Genomic DNA, 6743 nt, shown 5'->3' on the forward strand with positions numbered 1-6743 from the left:
GTGTTTATGAATTCATTCTTCAAGTCTATGTCTATATCATGCTATAATTCATTCAATTGATTTACATTATTCTGCAATAAGCCCCTTTGTTTACAACTTGGATGTCAGTGACAGTTCAAAGAGATTTGAGGACGTCGTGTCTGTTTGTCTACTTAACTCTTGCTGCATCGACGCAGGTTGATTTTGAGCCACAATATTTATAAGTAGTTGTGAAATATCTTATGCTACCACTTATAGGATTTAATAAACCGATCGCGAGCAGATCGCGGGCATCAAGCCCGTTCTGAACACAAACAACAAACGAACAATAGCGCACTCGTACCGAGAGCCAATCCAATCATCTCAAACAGTAACTATCGAAGATAACAATCCTTGAACAACCCTTGAGAATACCGACCGAATCAACTTAACGTTTCATCCCTTGTTGACTTTTGACGTTAGTACATCTCCAATATTATCTTAGTTTACTTAATCAGCAGTGCAACGCCGATAGGGGGGTCCCAGGGGCCCCTTAACCGGTTAACCGGTCCCAAATGCCCGGCCCGCGGACGTGAAGGGGTTTTTCCCTCATAACTGGACGCAAAGAAAATATTCCTTATCTTTTTAATTATAAAGCCGTGTCGGTTCCGCCGCGTCATCTGTTTTAATTCTCCCGGCGTCCCTCGGGAATGAGAAATTAATATATTAAGTGAGAACTCTATGATTAAAGTCATAAACGTTTTATAGAGATTGAATGTAATCGTTGTGGTGTTAGTTTTCATCTGTTACTAGTATCAGTAATAAAGTTGAAATTTTATTTAACATTGAACACTCCAATCATTGCTTCTTGCTTACTACTCTGTTTGTTACATAATTATATATATTGCATATGCAATATATATAATATATATGCAAAATATTCCTTCTTACATATAATATCGCGCCCACGCATTTTATGATTCTTTAAATAATATAAATACAAATGTATAACAGTATAAGGGAAAATAATAATTTGCCACAAGTTGTTTCCATTTATCTGGCGAGGCCGGGCGGTGTGTAACACCCTCAAATCTGGTGTCAAACTACAAGCCATCTGTCACTGCGCTCGCGACGCCATAAAAACTTAATAAGTGATCCGTCACCATAAAATAACCATTAAAAAGCCGTCGGACGCTTTTAAAAATACATCAAGAAATGAAATCGCTAGTTAATTACCAAGAGACTTTGTGTATTAAGTTACACAAGGGCGGCCAGTTAGGGTGAGTGCGAAATATCTGGCGCGAAACACAGAAATATAATCTCAACACAACCCCATGCACTATCAAACAAATAATTCGCTTAACTCATCAAAAAACTCAAATCAAACATAGACTGTCTTTAAAATCCTTTCGTATTTACCCCCAAACACTCGAATTTGATATGTATGCAAATATTTACTATGACGGCATATAACGGGTATACCGACCCCGTTCACGAATGAACGCTCGAGTGACTCCTAACGAATAATTCGGTCTCCCCGCGCGCCCTCGGCCCCCTGCAGCCCGCGCAGGTACAGACCGGCCACTATTTACCTACGACCTATGCAGGGTTCACAATTTGAAATTTGCACGTCGGGCCCTCCGCGCCCACGCCCAATGAAGGCGCGAGGGTGCGCAATTTGATTGTTAATTGCCTTCTTGTCACCACCGCGCGGTCCGCTTACCTTCCACTCTCATAGATTTGTACTGATTGAATGTTTAATTAATACACCGTAGTTATAGATGAGAAATTATTAATGAAAACGTTATAATTATAGCCAAAGACGAGGTTGTAAAATTCATAAAATATCAGACCCTTATTCTATACAATAGAGAAGGTCCAATACAACATAAGTCCAATTCCTTAACCCTTTAATCAGGGCTCCAGATAAAGAGAATTCCATCCTTTTGTTGTGAATGTACCTTGAGCTCACAAAACAGCTTACGACGAACGGAGCAAGGAATTGGAATTCAAATATCTACGTTGACCGCTACGAATAAAGCCGTCTTGTGTAAAGGATTCCCTAAGGATATACAACCTCTTTGGTGTATTTAAAGTACAATTATAAACCGATAGAGGGCATTAGTAGCGATAATTTGTTTTCCGTATTCAAAATAGCAATATTATTTTGTAACATTGCTGCATTTTATAAATATACGTCTTCATATTTAATTTTTTCTGTTTCTAAATGATATTTAAGTATTATTATTTTAATAATAAAGAATATTAATAGTGAACTATTTAACAAAGTTACAGGACTTAGTAAAAGCCTTAAAATAAGAAAAGCTTAACCAAACAAAAAGCAAATGACATTCGCAACGAAAATAGGAAGATAATCAAATCATGCATCTCATTATAGGTCGTTTTAAATTAAGGGACGGAATTATATCCCTTTGCAATGGCAAATAACGCCCTGGCGACTTCCTTGTTAGAGAATCCATGTGTAGGGGACAATGATTCACATATGACAAAGTTCTATCCCCCATAATAACTACCGAGCAAAACTATACTTTAACACGCTACTATAAAGTTAAATTTGCATTGAATTAAATAAATGTTGAGGTCGAGAGTGAACTAGCGGAATGATATTGCGGTGAACCAAAATTGAGCTTGTTTTTAGCAAAAGGCGTCAGCTTGTATGATAGGATTTGTGTATGGAAGTATGAACTAATCTCCCTCCGCGGTGCTTGATAACTCAATAACGTCGCATAATGAGAGGTCGGCCTTTGATGGAGAGACCCCCTTCCCTCAACCCCCCCTTTGACGCAGGGAGGTGTCGAAATCCTAATTGTAGATAAAAAGATAACTTTGACAAGCTTATGGGGGATGATAATATTGATTGGTCTTGTTTTCTCCGTCCGTGAGCGTGAAATCACATAGGAATTGTTTTTGATGTTCAAATATTTATTTGAAAATAATTTATAATTTTGCACACAAAATTTAATTGAAAATGTTACAATTTGGACAACAATTAAATTGCCTAAACAGTAAATTTAAAATTACGATAATTATACTAACTAAAGTAGACTATTCTTCGGTTCAAAGTTGAATACACGGAGAAGAATGGATGCTCTACATCGGAATTTAAACTACTCATACCAAAATGTAGTCATCAAAAACTATTGATTCCATTAAATCAGAGTCAAAGATCAGGACGTGACAACTTATTCTTGTATTAATTTACATGACACAAGAGTTGTTTATCGCAGAATAACATCTAAACAAGCGCACGTTCGCATCTGTCTGTCCGCTGCATACAACTCTGTTAGGTTGTGATGCGCGGGGAACAAATTGCAAAATTAAAACTCTCATGACGGGACCCTCCGAGCGGTTTGTATCGTGGGTTTTTTGTGACAGAATGAAGGGTAAATACAGATTTGATTTTCATTTTAAATAAAATGTCAACACTGAACATATCGCTACGAATCTCGTAGCTTAAAAACCTAGGATACAATCGATCTTCATTTGTTTTCCTTGAGCCCAATAAGTTGATACTTTTCAATACAAACAACGAGCCATCCAAAATCATAAGAGACGTGAAACAATCCAACGTCTACAACACAGACGTCCTACATTCGTAACGGTAATAAAACGCAGACGTTACAAAAAACCCGCTGATCAGAGCGAAGCGGAACCGATGCGATGCGGTCTGCCTGTCTACAACATCGTCCTTACATGGAGTGTTTTATTAATTGTACACAAGAACTATTTACGTAAGTATTGTGTCTGGGTATCCCATTCATAGTAATAACAGTAATATACATATAACATTATTGTATAAGACATTCGTTTGTTTTATAACAATTAAAAAAACATACAAAATGAAATCAATTACGTAATTGCTTTTGACCGAGACTATGTTCGCGCGGAATTAAAAAAAAACTTAATTAGTAGCCTGTGTGTTCTTCTATGTTCTAAATGCTTGCCAAAATTCATCGATATCCGTTGAGCCGTTCTGGAGATACACACAAACATCCATCCATCCAAACATTCGCATAATAATATTAGTAAGATGAATTGCAATGTAGGAAGGAGAATATTATTAGAATTTTCGATTATTTTATTTATTATCGCGAATTAGTGCGTCAATGATACTATAATGAAAATTAAGTTCCCAAATTCTGATGACAATTTTTTTTTATAAAATATTAGCAGATTTTTTGTAAATTTACTAATATTTCTTTCACCATTCCAAGTAAGCTCTAGACTTGTGCTAGGATATGGTTTACGACAATAGTCGAATGGCGGGATTCGAACCCCCGACCTCGTGATCGGAAATCCGTACCCTTTACCATTAGGCTATTGATGCTTTTAACATTTACTGACAGACCAATGTAAAACGTTACCACGTATTTACGATTTTTATCGTTAACGCTTTGAATATTTAATAGCTTATACCTACCACACTATTTTATTGCGTGTTTAAGGTAAATTACACATTTTGTAAAACAGATTGTAATATTGTAACACATTTTGCCACTAAGTTTATTTATTTGCCTAATTTTATGTCATAATTAAGCTCCATCCACATAATGTAATGGCTTATTTAAGTGAATCAAAACCAAATGTAAAAATAAACAAAAAGCAATCGTAAATTGTTACATATTTTTTCATCTATTGTATTTATTACAGAATAACTTTCTTTTAAGTAAACACTTAAAATGTGGCTTCATGAAAAAGTTGTTATGTGGTACTTGTTATCTTCCTGACATCTTAAAAGGAAATCCGTATGAAGACGCTATCAATGAACACTTTTTTTGGCATATTTCAACAGTTTAATTTAAACGTAAGTCAGTTAGTTAAACGTAGTCGTTAAATTCAATTACAAAATAAACACGTGATAAAAGATTTCAGCAAAAAAATCGCACAAGCATAACCACAACACATTATTAAAATCACCGGCTCACAAAACCGTTGTCATAACTCAAAAAGCGAATCTGCGTTTTAAAAAAGTGGAATTTGACCAGCGTGTTATCACACGTGTCCCGTCCGTGTACAAAAAGAGCGGGAAAAACACGAATCGAGCTCATGTTAATATTTGAGGTATTTTTATTTGAAATTTCCATTTACACGGCTCCCCTCCCCGCCCTCCCCGCACGCCTCGCACGCCTGGCGGCGCGCCGCCCGCCCCCGCTCTCATACATATTCATGAAATGCACCCTCTTCGCTACATACTTTCTCCGAGCTCACTGCGTTTGATGATTACGTGATCTAAACCGCGTCAGATCGATGCAACTGACGACCGAATCGCTGCCTAATATCACAACTCTGTTTATTATTACCTCATTTACATAAGAAACTGTCGAATTGTATGATATGCTACACGAAAACTATTGGTGAACAATACCTTTAGTCTAGAATATTTGGCTTTCACACTCATTTCTTAATAGCCGTAATGATTTATGAGTATATGTTTCTACATGTGTATATTACTAGTGACCATGGAACAGTTGCGGAAACGCGTCGCACGCAGCGGTTATGACGTCATGCGGCCGGACACCGGAAGTGTCCGCGCTACCGCGCCGGAACCGGATGTCGCTGCAGTGTGCGATATCGTAAGCCGAGGTTAATGACCGATATTAATAATAGTAATTATTCCAGGTTAAACGAAAATATTTTTAGTATAAATTCAGCAGGGGTAATAATGTAGTTAGAATAAAAACTAATGAAAACAGAACCACTCTTTTATGAGCAATAAACTTTATTACTCGTTTTTTGCACCTTTTAAAAATGAGTTAAAAGTATAAATCAACACAAAATTATAAAGACGACATTAAACAAAACGTCGCTTAAACAAAAAATAAAGAAGAATCACGAAATCCTCATAAATATCTACTTCAGAAATTCCCTTTGTCATGCTCGTAATAAAAACCGATGCGCCGACAAGACGAGGGAAATCTTCCACAATGGCACGAAATGAAAGCAAAACTTAGTGTAATTAATTTTGAGTAGGTACCTACTCAACGCTTTTGTAATAAATCGTTTCATCCCGGTATAAATTTTATCCGGGACGCCTGAACCTTAACACGCGTTTCGTCTCCCTCTCGCCCGAGAAATTTGCATAATATCACATCACCTGTCTCTTTCGGAGATTCACAAATGATTTCCAGTTTCCAGGTTTTCGTTAATCACGTGTCTGAACCACCTTTGGCGAATGTGTTGCAATTTCATCTCTAACGTATTGTGTATAAGGTTTAATTTAATAATCACAGCTATATCGAGGGTGTACTTGTGTTGGGCAAAGTTTGCCAAAATAATTTCAGTTAGATCGTTGTGTAACGGCGGCGAATAGCCGATGAGTTGTCGAGTAGGGCATAAGACGCCATAATTCTTAATCTTGTCGGTTAAGAACATTACGGGGATGTTGGGGTAAGATTAAATACATGTAGTGTGTGTTCAAGTGTGTTTGTAGATGTGGTACTCTGTTACAAAGAGAAACAATGCCTTAATTGAAGTTACCGTTAAACTTTGTGTTATCTCATTCCCATATACCTTTGAACTAAAATTTATTTTGATAGTGTAATTAATAAAATTATTTTCTTAATTCAAGATAATTTGTAATGCAAGTAGACAGTAAGTACACAAAGTTTAAAACTTTAGTATATATACTTGTACCTATATCTATTTAAAGTTGTAAACAGGTGCATCTGCTAACTTTCTATTTGTATGTAAACTCTGCCCGAGTTCGCTCGAGTTTGCTTTTATGCTACTTACTTATATATTGTTCGTTTTACATATATCTTTTT

The sequence above is a fragment of the Papilio xuthus genome, unplaced genomic scaffold (assembly GCF_000836235.2).
Source record: "Papilio xuthus unplaced genomic scaffold, Pxut_1.1 DF825928.1, whole genome shotgun sequence".
In the NCBI taxonomy this organism is placed as follows: domain Eukaryota; kingdom Metazoa; phylum Arthropoda; class Insecta; order Lepidoptera; family Papilionidae; genus Papilio; species Papilio xuthus.